Source organism: Dermacentor silvarum, chromosome 7, assembly GCF_013339745.2.
Source record: "Dermacentor silvarum isolate Dsil-2018 chromosome 7, BIME_Dsil_1.4, whole genome shotgun sequence".
NCBI lineage: Eukaryota > Metazoa > Arthropoda > Arachnida > Ixodida > Ixodidae > Dermacentor > Dermacentor silvarum.
This window is the reverse complement of record NC_051160.1, coordinates 161,030,101-161,047,022: the sequence shown is the minus strand read 5'-3', so window position 1 is coordinate 161,047,022 and position 16,922 is coordinate 161,030,101. Positions and strand designations below refer to the sequence as shown.

Sequence of the window (16,922 nt, the reverse complement as noted above, 5' to 3'; positions counted from 1 at the left end):
TGGACACTCAAAGCGGATTTCTGCCGTCGCCGTCACCGTGAGGTTCCGTATGACGTCAATGGAGATGAAATCGTCGCCGCGCGCCGCCGAACGCTGTATGTGCGAGTGAAAGCGCGCGAGGGACGCGTGCTTTCACGAGGAGCGAACGCACGGCGGAGAGCAAACGCACGTTCGGCGCCGTTCTTCCTGTAGGGTTGCAGAATTAAGCCTCTCTTTCCTCCTTTACAATCACCATATATATAGAGCACACGCTACTTCATCCGTCACGCGATAGGCCGTGGCTGATGGGAGGGAGGGGAGGCGACGTTTAGCTGCGGCATGAAATGCGTATATATATATATATATATATATATATATATATATATACGTTGCGAGGCGAGAAGGTTGTAAACACTTCCGACGCTGCTCGACGAGTGTCCCGTTCTGAACTCGTCGCCCCCAAAGGCACCGGCAACAGTCACCAACGCCGCGCGCGTTCGGAGCGAACGCAGGCAAAACGCCGACGGCGTCGACAACAGTTCTGCGCGCTGCTGATGCTGCTACATGTCCAAGTGTATACAGTTTATAAAACTATTATCCTTAGTCCGTATAGCTCTCTACTAATTTTCTATCGCAATTGATGCTTCACCTTTCGGGTGAAACTGCGACATTTTTTTTTGTCCTGGCTAAGCGTACCGCGGAGAGAAAAGAGGAGGAGGTGTTTATTATACATAAGGAAGAGATGCTTAATTATGTATCATAAACACCTCCTCCTGTCTTCTCTCCGAGGCAGGGGTCGGGAAGGCAGGGAGCTGGCGAGGAGGCGTCCACGTGCGCATGCACACGGTCTTCTTCACCTCCTCCTCATCCGGGTTGTCATGGCTACCAAGGCTATGCACGACAAATTACGGCTGGCTTAAACAGCTTCGCTGTTAAAACACTCGATACAGCTATCTGTTGCTCAATAAGTGCTACTTAAAAGTGTTTTTCCGAGCATGAAAGAAGTCCGCGAATATACGCAAAGTGCCTCGAGCGGCCAGTCGCGCGGCAACTTTGCGTGTATTCAGAGGCTTCTTTCACGCTCGGAAAAACACTTTTATGTCGCACTTATTGAGCAACAGAACGCGGGTCTCACTGGGTGAATGTCTTGCCTTTCCATTACTAAGCGCTATGTCATTTCCGGGCTTTTGTTGCAGCGCACACATGCCTCAGCCTGCGTAGCATATTTGTTCCGGTATGTTTTCTCCTAAGGCACCCAGCTCCGGCCTCAAATAGCAAGGCTCTGCGCTTTGAGTTACCATGCAGATTTTCCATCCTTATTTCTTTCTTGCCGTTTTATTGCGATAGCAATTATATGGATAATCCAAAGCAGATTTCTGCCGTCGGCGTCGCCGTCGCCGTCGCCGTGAGGTTCCGTATGGCGTCAATGGAGATGAAATCGTCGCCGCGCGCCGCCGAACGCTGTATGTGCGAGTGAAAGGGCGCGAGGGACGCGCGCTTTCACGGGGAGTGAACCCACGGCGGAGAACAAACGCGCGTTCTGCGCCGTGCGTTAAGGGCTGCAGAAGTAGGCGTCTCGTTCCTCCTTTACAATCACCATATATGTAGAGCAAACGCGCCTTCTTCGGACGCACGAAAGGCCGTGGGGGGGAGGGGGAGGGAAGAGAAGCGACGTTTAGCTGCAGCACCAAGTGCCTATAAGTAGTAGTAGTAGTTGGCCTCGCGGCCTCCCATCCCACCCCGGGCCTAACAGGTCCGGAACAACACCCCCTGCAGTCTCTGCGGCACACCAAGGCCTTCCATCCCGGCCTGATACGTGCCGCCACAGCCTGCCGGTTTTGCTTCGCCCAGCCATGGCGACTCCACCCTATCCTCCTTTCTCCCCCACTTACCGCTTCCCGTTGGCGCTGAGCCGTGCTCCCTCAAGGGCTGCAGAAGATAGCGTCAACATTTCCCCTTTCCACATGAACCACTTACTACTATTTATATCAGAGGCTCCGGCAACAGTCACCAACGCCGCACGCATTTTGTGCGAACGCGGGCAAAACGCCGACGACGTCGACAACAGTTGTGCGTGTTGCCGGTGCTGCTGCATGTCCAAGTTTATACAGCTGATAAAGCTACTATCATTACTCCGTATATCTCTCTACAAATTTGCTATCGCAATTGATGCTTCGCCTTTCAGGTGAAACTACGACAACTTTTTTTAAAATATTCGTGCTATTTTTGCACCCAACTTACAGTCTCTGTTTCTCCTACTTTCGTTTTGATTGCTCCTCGTTGGCTATTTTCCATTTCAATTACCCTGTTATAGTTAATTAACCCTGTGATTGGTACCCAAACTTCTTGGCCACCTCTTCCATTCCATGTCGACAATTTTTAGGCACGTATATTTGTGCATTTCAGACGGCCATTTATCTTCATCCCTGTTCATTTGTCTCTTTCCAAAACTAATATTGCTCTGCGCTTCTCTGACATCAAAAGATGCCCAAGCCATTAACCCTGCACAGCCTCATTTGTGTTTTTGCCATCAAGCCCCAATGTCAATCTGCCTACCAACCTTTGTTTAATTTCCAATCACGACAAGATTTCTGATCTAGAATTAAAAAGAAATATTGTCAACCCGAGCAAAGATAAACCATAGAAAAGCTTGTTGGACGAAACTATGTGACAATTCTGCCCACTTCGCGGGACGAACCTGGAATCAATATGTGTGACACTATAAGCATTTGTTAAAGAGGTTATATGCCGTTTACGCTGGCCTAATATTGCGAGTAGCGTGAAAAAAGAACTACGGCATTACGTTGCACAACCAGTTAAGTGATCGCCTAATTCTGGCACAACCATGAGCAAGGTGGTGCAGCCAAAGCAAGGACGTCTAAACATGCCGAGCACATGGCTCGGTATGTTTTCGGTTTCTTGCAGCCAGGAGGCCACTAGGCGTTCGTGTCGCCCGCCGTCAAACTAAAACAAAATTATGTGTACTAGGATACTGCCTGCGCAGCTCCCCTCCTACTTCTGGTTAAGTGCAGCCATTCTGTAACTTCAATACAGCGCTGGTTATTTGCCCTACGCCATTATATGACCAGCTCAATTTCCTTCCGTCATCTAATCCACACCGCTGCCTTCCTGTCCCCCGAACGTACGACTAACCTTTCTGCTTCCATAGCTTGTTGCTCGGGCCTTTCGGTTTGATAAGTTTCTGCCCTGTATGTTAGCCAGATAGAATGGACGTTGTACACTTTTATATTCAGGGATAGCGGTATAAACAGCCAGTGATGACACAATAATGCCTGCCGTATGCGCTACAACCCATGTCTTTTGTTCCGTAAATATTGTTCTCATTGTGAGGGCCTCCTGTGAGTTATTGATTTAGATAAACCTACTCTTGAACCGATTTTAGAGGCCGACTGTTAATTTCGAATTCTCGTTCTCTTGCCAGACTATGGAACATTAGATTTGTCCGCGGCATATTCACTTTTGTCGATTAAGGTCCTGAATCGTTAGTTGCGACTTGGACAATGTCATCTAGAAACCGCAGGTTGCTGAGAAATTCGCCGTTGATTCCTACTCCTAATCATTCCCGGTCTAACGGCTTGAATACTTCTAAGCGCGTAGTGAATAGGCTCCTAAACTGGGTCAGGCGGCGCTACGGACACTGCTGAGCAGCGCCACACGGGCAGCAAATGATAAGCTGCCAGCGTGCGCCGTCGCGTCACCGTGCTGTGTATGAGAGTACGGGCTGCAAGATTGTGTCTCCCGTTCACACAAGCCTGGCGTTCTGTGCCGCAACAGTCTCGAAAACGCGATAGGCCTAGGTCTGCCATTGAAATGCTAGGTATTTCCGCACCGGCAGTGCAAAAAAGAGAGCAGGCAAGCCTGTGCAATTGTTGTTGTTGGCAGAAGTAATAGCGCTTGTCAGATTACGCATGCCAAATGTTTATGCGTGTCACGCAGTCAGCCGAGGGGGCTTTCGCATGTACCTAGGGTCCATTATTGAAGGGGGCATTGCGGCTTACAGCCTCAGCTGAGCGCCGGCAGCAGAAGCAGCTGTGTGCAGAGGCATCGAGTGGTTTGATGCGATGCGATCACCATAAGGAGGCGTGCGATAGGCAGTGAGTGCATGAGACATGCGCAGCTGTTGGGTTCGCAGGCATGACATCGCTATCCGTCCCACATGCTAACAAATAAAACGAAGAAAGAGGCAAATGATTAGTCAAAGACAAAAAAAAGTCGCAGTTTCGCCCAGAAAGGCGAAGCATCGATTGCGGTAGCAAATTCGTGGACAGCTATACAAAGTAATAATAGTAGTTTTACCAGTCGTATAAACCTCTAAACATAGTGATAGGACGCGTTCAAGGTTAGATACGCTTGGAGTTTTTATGAATGCCAGAAACAGGCAACGGCCAAACGGAGCGAGTGCGAGCCCCAACAACAAGAAAAACGTCTTCTTCTTCGTCCTCTGATGGCGCCGGTATTTGTCACTACAATCACTCCCCGGCGAAAAAGGAGCCATCCTGGCGACCTATGGAACAGGCAGCACTGGTGGGTCGTAGTGCGGCTTCAGTCGGTCGACATGAACAGTTTCGCGTCCGCGACGCCGTTGGTCCGTAGATGGCTGAACGGGCTCAATGACGTAGTTGACCGGGGACGTCTGTCGCAGAACCCGGGAAGGGCCGTCATACTTTGAGATGAACTTTGTGGAAAGGCCGGGAGTAGACGAGGGAACGCGGAGCCATACCAGCGTTCCAGGTGAATATGATGGAAAGGACAAGCCGGCGTCCCGACTATGTTTCTGGCTGGCCTGGTCTTGCGCGGTAAGGAGACGTGCGATCTGACGACATTCTTCGGCATAGGTGGCGCTTCGGATAGAGTCGTAGATTCTGAAGCGTCGGGGCGATACAAAAGAATCGTGTCCATAAACGAGGAAGGTTCGCGACCATAAATAAGAAAGAAAGGAGAGTATCCTGTGGTCGACTGAGTGGCGCTGTTGTAGGCATACGTAACAAAGGGAAGGATGCGGTCCCAGTTAGTGTGGTCAGCGGAAACGTACATAGCGAGCATGTCGCCGAGAGTGCGATTGAAGCGTTCAGTCATACCGTTGGTTTGCGGATGATAGGCGCTCGTAGTTTTATGGACAACGTTGCATTCGCGGAGCAGGGCTTCTACAGCCTCGGAGAGGAATGAACGACCACGGTCACTCATTAGCTCGCGAGGCGCACCATGTCGAAGAACAAGGTTGCGAAGGATGAACGAGCCGACTTCACGTGCTGTGGCCGCCGGAAGCGCTGAAGTTTCGGCGTAGCGCGTGAGGTGGTCCACGGCGACGATAACCCAGCGGTTGCCATCAGGGGTGTACGGTAGAGGGCCGTACAAGTCAATGCCGATACGGTCGAAAGGCCGGGAGGGACAAGGCAATGGTTGAAGCGGCCCTGTTATCTTGTTAGGTGGGCTCTTGCGGCGTTGACACTTGGAGCACGAGCGGACGTACCGCCGAACGAAGCGGTACATTCCGCGTCAGTAGTATCGAAGCCGTAGGCGTGCATACGTCTTTAGGACACCGGCATGGGCGCATTGAGGATCCGCATGAATAGAGGCACAGGTGTCAGAACGTAGATGGTGAGGAATCACTAGCAACCATTTACGGCCATCAGAGAGGTAGTTGCGGCGGTACAGGAGCCCTTCGTGGATGGCAAAGTGGCGAGCAGTTCGCCGAAGCGAGCGGTCGGTGGTGCGGGGTGATGGCTGAGATAAATACTCAAGAAGAGATGCTATCCAAGGATCCCGGCGTCGCTCAGGTGGCATGTCGGCCAATGTAAGAGAAGAAGAATCATTGCTTGAGACAGACGCAGCACCAGACTCATCAGGCAGTGGTGAGCGCGAAAGAGCGTCGGCATCCGAATGCTTACGGCCTGACCGGTAGACAACACGGATGTCATAGTCCTGGAGACGAAGCGCCCAACGAGCTAGGCGACTAGATGGGTCTTTTAATGACGACAGCCAGCACAGGGCGTGGTGATCAGTCACGACATCAAATGGACGGCCATATACGTAAGGTCGAAATTTGGTGATTGCCCAAACGATAGCAAGACATTCTTTTTCCGTGACCGAATAGTTCATTTCCGCTTTGGTGAGAGTGCGGCTGGCGTAAGAGACGACGTACTCTTCGAAGCCAGACTTACGCTGGGCTAGAATAGCGCCGAGGCCGACTCCACTAGCGTCTGTGTGGATTTCTGTTGGAGCGTCGGGGTCAAAGTGGCGTAGAATAGGTGGGGATATCAAAAGATGGCGTAAGGTGGCAAACGCGTCTTCGCAAGCTGTAGACCATGCCGAGATGCCTTGGCTGTTGGCAAGCAGCTGCGTTAAGGGGGTGATTATAGGGACGCAAAATTACGCACGAATCGGCGAAAGTACGAACACAGGCCTATAAAGCTACGGAGCTCCTTCAGCGTAGACGGCCTGGAGAACTCGGCGACGGCGCGAAGCTTTGCAGGGTCGGGAAGGACACCGTCCTTGCTGACAACATGACCTAAGATGGTAAGCCGGCGGGCGGCAAAGTGGCACTTCCTCAGGTTAATCTGCAGTCCAGCGTCGGAAAGGCAAGTCAGGACGCTTGCGAGACGCTTTAGATGGGAGTCAAAGTCCTTGGAAAAGACTACGACGTCGTCCAGGTAGCACAGACACGTGTGCCATTTGAGGCCTCTAAGAATGTTATCCATGAGGCGTTCGAAGGTGGCAGGCGCATTACAAAGGCCGAATGGCATCACGTTAAACTCGTATAACCCGTCTGGGGTTACAAACGCTGTCTTCGGACGGTCGGTGTCATTCATAGGGACCTGCCAATACCCAGATCGAAGGTCCAAAGAGGAAAAGAACTCTGCTCCTTGCAAGCAGTCGAGAGCGTCGTCGATTCGGGGCAGCGGATAAACATCTTTTCGTGTGATCTTGTTAAGGCGCCTATAATCAACGCAAAATCGAATGCTACCGTCCTTTTTCTTTACCAGCACAACTGGGGAGGCCCAAGGGCTGTGCGAGGGTTGTATTACGCCACGATGAAGCATGTCGTTGACCTGTTCATCAATGACACGACGCTAAGCGTGAGAAACTCGGCATGGACGCTGGCGTAGGGGTGCATGAGTGCCGGTGTCAATGTGGCGAACGATGGAGGATGTGCGGCCCAAGGAAGATTGCTTATGATCGAACGACAGCCGAAAGCGATCGAGCAGTTCCAAGAGTTGGGTACGCTGGGCAGGTGGAAGTTCGGAATCAATTGACGGGAGGAAGGCTTCTAAGGAGGACGAATCGGCGGTGGTAACAGGAGTAATGCTGTCGACGTGAAGACTCATCGTGTCGTCAGGCAGTTGAGTGGAGTAGGCGGAATCAACATCGTCAAGCCGACCTGTACATTCACCACGGAATAAGGTGGCTGGGGAAGAGGACCGATTCGCGACATAAATGGCGCTGCAAGAGTTTTCGACTGTGAGAACTGCAAAAGGAAGGAGGAAGTCTTTGCGAGAGGTGAAGGCTTCGGAGGGCCCAAACAGGGCGGTGGAACCTTGCACGCGTCCTATCAATTGGTGGAGCGTGCTGGTTCCCTCTTCATCCTGGAACTCCGTACCCGGACTCTACCCCCCGCCTCGGCAATGCCTGACGACACGCCGCAGCAGGGTGCTCCCGCACCTCCGGTGGTCGCCTGCTCCAGCGTACCACGACAGCGAGACCCTGTCATCTTCAACGGCACCGACGAGCACGACGTCGAGGACTGGCTCACTTCGTATGAGCGGGTAATCGCCCACAATAAATGGAATGACGGCGACAAGCTCAGCTACGTCAACTTCTACCTGGCGGGCGTAGCACAGCTGTGGTTCCACAACCACGAAGCTGATATTGCCAACTGGTCCGCCTTTAAAGCGAGCTTCGCGGAAGTCTTCGGCCGACCCGCTGTTCGCAAGCTCCGCGCAGAACAGCGCTTACGCGGTCGCGTCCCAACAATCCGGCGAGAACTTCACGTCCTACATCGAGGATATTGTGGACCTCTGCCGTCGCATCAACCCTGCGATGTTCGAATCCGATAAAATCAGACACATCCTGAAGGGGATCGCAGACGACGCCTTCCACATGCTCGTTGCCAAAAATCCCCAAACTGTCACGGACGTGGTCCAGTACTGTCAGAGCTACGACGAGTTGCGGAAACAGCGCATTGCTACACGCCTCCCTAGCTCTGACACAGCCAACATGTCAGCGTTAACTGTAGGCTCCGTTTCTACTGACACCACAATGCTCATGCGACAGATACAGCAGTTTGTCCGAGAAGAAGTGGCGCGGCAATTGTCGCTTGTTTCCTGCGTCCCGGACTCTGCGCAGGCGCTTGCTCCGACGCTACGACAGGCCATAGAGGAGAAAATTTCTGAGGCTCTCCCAACCACCTACCAGCATCCGCCTGTTTCAGCTCCCCTCACCTATGCTGAGGTCGCACGCCGCCAGTCACCAGCAATGCTACCCAGCACCTCCACCAATTGATAGGACGCGTTCAAGGTTAGATACGCTTGGCGTTTTTATGAATGCCAGAAACAGGCAACGGCCAAGCGGAGCGAGTGCGAGCACCAACAACAAGAAAAACGTCTTCTTCTTCGTCCTCTGCTGCCGCCGGTATTTGTCACTACAATAGGCATACTACTAAATTAGCTACCATGGTGTCACGCGCGCACAAGCAAACATGAACGCATCTCACTTGATCACCACGGAAACTGGCTGTCAAAACGCTGGAGTGAGTCAGCGCAGCAGCGAGCGAATTGAGCTTCGTGCCGGCGCTCGCATCAACGTGACGACGACGACAGCGGGATTTCGCCTAGAATGTCCATATAGTTGCTAACGCAATAAAGTGCGAAGAAACTCGCTTGGATGACTCACAAATACCAAGAGAGACGCTTTTGTCATCACGTCGCGCGACACAAGGACTGTGACGACCCTGAGGTCCGGAAAACATGAAGAATGTATACCCCTGTCACACAGGCACTTTGGATCACGATCGATCCCGATCCAGAACATGTGCTTCTACACAGGCACTTTCGACCAAGATATTGCGTGATCCGGATCCAGTAGATTGCGATTGTAGGCTGTTATCTGAGCCGTCCTGCAGAGTGAGCTCAACCAACTGGATTAGGATTGTCGGACCATTCAGCAGTGACCATTCATGATCGCTATAAACAATTGATCCGGATCGGGCTGGATCGTGATCGAAGAGGCCCTTGTTGCACCAGTATTAAAGAATGGCTGTATGCCAAAGCGATTCATACCGTCGCGGCCATCATCTCGCAACTCGCAGAGTGAAGATGTCCGACAGTACGGCCCACATTCTTTCGACAAATGAGCTGGCGAATGAAACGCCTGCGCTAAACCGCTCAACTGCTTGCAACTTGCTACTACATAAATGTTACCCATCAAGTGCACGCTCTGAAACAAACTCGAGAAAGCACAATGTACGCCACGCGGGGAAATTAGCTGACGCAGGGAAGTGGCAAACCACTGATCAAAGAAGCCCTGCATCTATTCGTTTGTCTCCTCGAAAAGTGAAGGTTGGACGAAAGAATATGTCTGGAAGAAAACTGAAAGGATACTTTTCACTTTACACTTCAGCATGCATGTACGCAACGAATTGCATGTAATTATTTCATCATCATCATCAGCCTATTTTTATGTCCACTGCAGGACGAACGCCTCCCCCTGTGATATCCAATTACCCCTGTCTTGCGCTAGCTGATTTCAACATGCGCCTGCAAATTTCCTAAGTTCATGACCCCGCCTCGTTTTCTGCCGTCCTCGACTGCGCTTCCCTTCTCTTGGTATCCATTCTGTAGCTCTAATGGGCCACCGGTTATCCACCATACGCATTACGTGGCCTGCCCAGATCTATTTTCCCCTTTAATGTCAATTGGAATATCCGCTATCACAGTTTGCTCTCCCATCCAAACCGCTCTCTTCAGATCTCTTAACGTTAGGCCTAACATTCTTCGTTCCATAGCTTTTTGTGCGGTCCTTAATTTGTTCTCGAGCTTCTTTGTTAACCTCCAAGTTTATACTCCTTATGTTAGCACCAGTGGAATGCAATGATCGTACACTTTTCTTTTGGTAAGCTCCCGTGGTAAGACAGTGGTAAGCTCCCAGTCAGGATTTGGCAATGCCTGCCGTATGCACTCCAACCCAATTTTATTCTTCTGTAAATTTCCTTCTTGTGATCAGGGTCCTCGGTGAGTAATTGAGCTAGGTAAACTTACTCCTTTACAGACTGTAGAGGCTGACTGGCGATCCTGAATTCTTGTTTCCTTGCCAGACTATTGAACATTATCTTTGTCTTCTGCATATTAATTTCAACCCCACTCTTATACTTTCTCGGTTAAGGTCCTCAATCATTTGTTGTAATTCGGCCCGATTGGTGCTGAATAGGACAATGTCATCTGCAAACCGAGGGTTGCTGAAATATTCACCGTTGATCCTCACTCCTAAGCCTTCCCAGTCTAAGAGCTTGAATACTTCTTCTAAGCATGCAGTGAATAGCATTGGAGAGGCTGTGTCTCCTTGCCTCACCCCTTTCTTGATAGGTATCTTTCTACTTTTCTTGTGGAGAACCAAGGTAGCTGTGGAATCCTTGTAGATATTTGCCAAAATATTCACGTTTGGCTCCTGTACTCCGTGATTACGCAATGCCTCTATGACTGCTGGTATCTCTACAGAATAAATTGCCTTTTCATAATCTATGAAAGCCATTAAAGAGGTTGATTGTACTCCGCAGATTTCTCGATTACCTGCTTGACGACATCGATATGATCCATCGTAGAATGTCCCTTCTAGAAGCCAGCCTGTTCTCTTCGTTCTCTCGTGTTGCACCGATTTCATTGGAAATTATCTTGGGGAATATTTCATATAATACTGAAAGCAAGCTAATAGGTCTATAATTCTTCTATTCTGTAACGTCTCGCTTCTTATGGATAAGTATAATGTTGGAGTTCTCCAGCTCTCTGGTACACTTGAAGTCGTGATGCATTGCTTATAAAGGGCCGCAAGCTTTTCAAGCATGATATCTCCTTCATGTTTGAATAAATCAACTGTTACTCGATCGTCCTCAGCAGCTTTTCCATTGGTCGTGTCTTTCAAGGCCCTTATAACTTAATCGCTAGTTATAGAAGGAGCATCTGTATCCGGTTCATCACTATTTCGAATGAAAGCAGCTTGGCTGTTTTGGACACTGTACAAGTCAGTATAGAATTCTTCCACTACTTTTACTATGTAACCGAAATTGCTGATGATACTACCATGCCCATCTTTCAGTGCATACATCTTGCCTTGTTCTATGCCAAGCTTTCTTTTTACTGATTTAATGCTGCGTCCATACTTGACGGCTTCCTCAACCTTTCCCACGTTATAATTTCGAATATCCCTTACTTTCTTCTTGTTGATCAGTTTTTCTATCTGTTTCTATTGTTGATCAGCGAATTCTATCTGATCTCTTGCGTTTGATACTGTCATGCATTGTCGCTTCCTTATTAGGCCCTTTGTTACTTGGGAGAGCTTACCTTTTGGTTGTCTTGGTACCATACCTCCCACTTCAGTTGCTGCTTCTGAGATCAGCCTAGTTAGGTTTCATTCATTATCGCTATATTGTCTTCATCTTCCTGTTCTGAAGCTGCATATTTGTTTGCGAGTACCAGCCTGAATTGGTCTGTTTTTACCCTTACTGCGTCTAGGTTGGCCTGTTTCTTCTTGACTAATTTTATTCTTTATCTCTTCAAATTGAGAGAAATCCTAGACCTCACTAACCTATGGTCACTGCACTTTACCCTACCTAACACTTTTACATCCTGCGGTATGCTGGGATTGGCAGAGAGTATGAAATCTATTTCATTCCTTGTTTCTCCATTAGGTCTTTTCCAGGGCCACTTCCTGTTGATATGCTTCCTGAAGACGGTATTCATTATTCGGAGCCAATTCCCTTCCGCAAATTCTTCCAACACCTCTCCTCTAGGGTTCTTAGAATCGATGTCGTAGTTACCAATTGCTTGCTCACCAGCCTGCTTTCTCGCCAATTTTGCAATAAAGTCTCCCACGACTACACTATACTGAGCTTCCACGTTTTTCATCGCTAATTCAAGATCTTCAGAAAACTGTCCGATCTCTTCATCATCGTGACTGGAGGTTTGGGCGTATATACTTATAGTGCCTTCATTCTATACCTCCTATTCAGCATTATTGCGACGACTGCTGCCCTGTCATAAATGCTGTAGAATTCATGAATGTTGCCCGCTATGTCCTTATGGACTATAAATCCTACCCCGGATTCTCTCTTATCTGGAAGACCTCTGTAGCAGAGGACCTGGCCATTAGTCAGCACAGTATAAGCCTCACCAGTTCTTCTAACCTCACTAAGGCCAATAATATCCCCATGCAATGCCTAATAATTCCTCAAATAACCCTGCTAAGCTAGCCTCACTCGAGAGGGTGCGCGTGCTGAACCTTGCCAAGTTCAATTTCCAGTGGTGGCCTGTCCGGACCCAGAGATTCTTAGCACCCTCTGCCACGTCGCAGATCTGACTGCCGCCTTGGCCAGGTGCTCCGCAGCCGCTGGGAACTGAGGGCCATGGGTAAATTGCAGGAGTCATGAGGGAGATAGTGGCCGAATACTGCACCAGGGAGGCCAATTTCTGTTCTGGTGAGGGCGTGACTTTGTTGAAGCTTAGTTGGCCTTCCTAATTCGGTTGCAGCTGGACTAAGATAGCCCCACTAGCTCTCGGCAGTATATTGTTTTTTTGTGTGTTCTTTTGCCGGTGTTAGGAGCCACTCCATGCCTGAAAATGTAGTAGACTGGAGGAGGATTCGAGCTTACCAACTTAAGATTAGAAGCCCAGTGTTCTACATCCGCTGCACGCCACCAGAAGTAATTGTTTACTTGTAATGAATTACGTTTTAGGTTTTTTTCTTATTTAATATTTACTTGTTTACTCTGTAACGCTCTCTGTAATTCATTTGCTTTTTTCATTACATGTAACGCGTTATACTTCAATGACGAGACACGCTGTAGGAGGCGACGCAGTTTTGAGAGCCGGAATTTTCACGAGAACAACAGTACAACGACCGAGATTGTGCCACGCAGGAGCTTCGCGAATGCGCATGTTCAATGCGACGAACCCTGCGGCAGTGTGTTTCCTTATTCTTTTGGTGCTGGTTCATCTCGATAGCGAAGACCACTTTGGACGGTTATGTCGGGCATACGGACGTTATTTTCAGCTTTTTATTGGCCCCACCGGGAAAGTTTTCTCTAAGTCATAGCAACAATGAAGCCAAGCGTTTCATAAAAGACCCACATCTTGAGTAACCACAAATTTGTGCGTGAGATTCATGCACGTTACAAGACCGCGCTACCCTCTAGAACGAGTGAACTGGTTAACCTCCCTGTCTTTCTCGCATCCAGCGACTTTATTGCTAAAGCAATCATATTGACACTCCAGGCGCTTTTCCGCCGCCGTCGTCTCTTATTGCAGTGATCTTGCATACTAAGTTCAAGTCCAGTAACATCGTGGCCGTGCTGCCGCATGCTGTAAGTGCGAGCGTGGAGGGTGCTCCGAGAAACATGGTGGCTCCATCTCGCTCGCGCAAGAGAGGAAGGCCGGGAGGAAGCGTATCGTCTTCCATCGCGCCAAATCACGTCCCATACGCAGATGCCACTCCAGTGGCGTCTGAGTATGGTTCGGCTGGTTGAGTATGGCTGGTCGGCTGGTCTGAGTATGGTTCGGCCACGCGGGCCCTGTATTGAAAGCGATCTGCGATGCATGAGGACTGATGGTTTCGTCTGCGCTGTGTTCTCGCCGCTTAGTTTGCGGTCAAGCGAGAGGCACGCCGAATGGCAATTCGCTCTCTGCTGCTGCCACTGTTCCTGACGCCAGCGTTTTGAAAGCGCATCACTGCAGTCATCAAGTGGGATGTTTTCATGTTTGCCCGTGAGCGCGTTACACCATGCTTGTTAATTTAGGTAAAGCGAATGTTCCCAAGTTTATACGGCTCATAAAACTACTAGCCTTACTTCGTATAGCTGTCTATTTTGCTATCGCAATAGATGCTTCGCTTTTCGGGCGGCAGTGGGACATATTGTTTAGTGTCATTGCTGCTGTATTCACAACAAAAACAAGAGATGATCACCAACGAAGCTTTCTAAAACCAATTGGTACTGCAGATAAACTATGTATGAAGGGCTGCAGAGGACGCATTGAAAGTGCCAGGTCAGATCGTTAGGTTTACTGTAACTATACAATGTTAATAACTGACCGGAGGGAAGTGATGCAGAAGTAATATATTGCTTTTGAGTAATGCCTCAGTCACTTTAGTGTGGCAGTGATTGGTAACTGTAATCAATTACATCTTTAATTAAGTAATTCTATTTGTAATTGAATATTTTTTTCAGTCACATGCAGAAGTCTGCACCTGAGTGAGGTGTATGCAGTATATTATGGACGGTTTCCGCCCGCGGTGGAATTCACTAAGCGAACATACGAGCAAATCTTGATGTAAGAAAAATCTAATGAAAAACGTGTGTTCAGAAAGCTAAAACCGTTCGAAAGATCAGCAAGCTGGCGACGCCCGCCCTTACAAAGACGAGTGCTGTATACATATATATATATATATATATATATATATATATATATATAGTCGGCAAATTAGGCGTATGTAATGCAAAATCCGTGCGGACATCAGTGTTTGCGCCAATAGTAAGTGTAAGTCGATTCACAAAACTTAAACAGCCGTCGCAGCTGCCGACGTAAGAAGGAATTTCTACGATATGGGGGTAGCTGCCGTACGAGCATAATTATGTATATCTGCGCCGATTGAACTGACGCGGGTAAGTGGTTGAATGTGCTGTTGCGGCCAATTGGCCAGAGGCGACAGCTGATAGCTGATGATCGATGGCTATTGCTTTAATCTTTGCTATGACAGATCAGAGCACGCCAAAGTGCATTGAGCAGTTTAGTGCATAATTGTATTGGGCGAGTGCTACAGTGGAACGCAGTAACACTAATGGTGTGCTGCGAACTTCTGCTTAATGTTTGATAGGTTGTGTTCCTATATGTACCCAATAGCCTGACTTTTCATACACGTCATGACGCTCTATTGGATGGTAGCAGACAAAATTGTCTAGTGTCCGTCGGTGGCAACCGTCAAGTTTGTCATTGATGGGTTCTGAGCCCTTTTGTCAGTTTCTTTTCTAGTTGAAAGTTTCAATAGCTCTCATACTGCCTCTCATACTACGGATAATTATTTTTCCAGACGCTTTTGAGGCTTTAATTCCCCATGCGAGATGAAATAACGAAAACAGGCCTAAATATTTGTAATGATCACAGCTTCTTGCTGTTGGGCAATTAGCTGTTTACTTCCGTGCTGTTAACCTCAGTCTTCTATATATTGCTCATAATTGCAATTCAGCAGTTAGTCGAAGCGACAAAGTGCCTACTGCCCACGATTTTGCTCATACTGCAGCTTACGGTCTGAGCGAACGTATGGGTACGAAAGACAGCAATAATATCTATGATACAAAGCTGGTCGTCAATACGGTGACATATATTGTCACGACCTCGTAGGAGACGTGGAAGCCGGCGTACAGCACGTATATAAGCACTTTATATGAACAGCAAACGCAACGTCGTTGTCGTCTCTGTTTTTCTACCCGCGCGCTACTTCAGCGTCGTTTCCATGGCCGGGCACATACCCGCGGCGACGATATAGCATGTGGCATTTGCCCCTCCTTTGAAAGAAGCATCGTCCCGATGCGCCAAGCGCCCAAGAAAGTGCAGTGATGGTGCAAAATTGATGTCATGATGAAAAGTATGGCTTCATACGAAGCACGTGCACAACCTCGGGCAGATGCTGCCGGCGTTTGGAGCAGTAAGGACTGTCGGGCACAACTTCATAATTCACGGCACTGATGCGGCGTAGAACTGTGTACGGCCCGAAGTATCTTCGCAGGAGCTTCTCAGATAGCCCCCGCCGACGAATGGGAGTCCAAACCCACACCTGGTCGCCGACGTTGTACGTGACGGGTCGGTGTCGAAGATTGTAGTGTCTGGCATCGTAGTTCTATTGCTCTTGGATGCGCAAGCGTGCAAGCTGCCTTGCTTCCTCGGCGCGTTGCGTAAACTCCTCGGCACCAGTCTCGTGATCACCACACTCGTGTGGCAGCATCGCGTCCAACAGTGTTGTTACTTCCCGGCCATAGACGAGGCTGAAAGGTGTCACGCGTATTGTCTCCTGGCGAGGCGTGTTGTACGCAAATGTAACATATGGTAAAATCTCGTCCCAGTTCTTGTGGTCGACGTCGATGTACATACTCATCATGTCTGCCAGAGTCTTATTCAAACGTTCTGTCAGCCCATTGGTTTGGGGGTGATAAGCGGTCGTCCTTCGGTGAGTTGTACCACTTAATCGCAACACGTTATTCAGAAGCGCGGCCGTGAAAGCAGAACCTCTGTCGGTAATGACCACTGCGGGAGCGCCATGCCTTAGGACGACGGCTTCGATGAAAAATCGTGCTTCTTCGGCTGCTGTTCTCCGCTGGAGAGCACCTGTTTCGGCGTATCGGGTAAGGTAATCTGTGACGACGACTATCCATCTATTGCCGGCAGAAGACACTGGAAATGGACCTAAAAGGTCCATGCCAACTTGTGCGAACGGCGCTTGCGGTATCTGAACAGAATGCAGCAGTCCAGCAGGCTTGACGGGTGGGGTTTTGCGGCGCTGGCAATCCAGGCATGTCTGGACATAACGTTTCACGACCGGCGCAAGTCTCGGCCAGTAATATTTTAGCCTAATTCTGGATAATGTGCGGGAGTAGCCCAAGTGACCAGCGGTCGGCTCGTTGTGACAGGCGTGTAGGACTTCGTTCCGTAGAGACGCGGGAACGACAA

General features: G+C 49.3%; 1 protein-coding gene across 1 annotated transcript in view; it reads left to right on the top strand.

Annotated features, from left to right (window-relative positions):
* LOC119458625 (Kv channel-interacting protein 4-like) overlaps positions 1–16,922 on the top strand; it is a 465,522-nt gene that overhangs the window by 12,475 nt on the left and 436,125 nt on the right. The window lies entirely within an intron of this gene.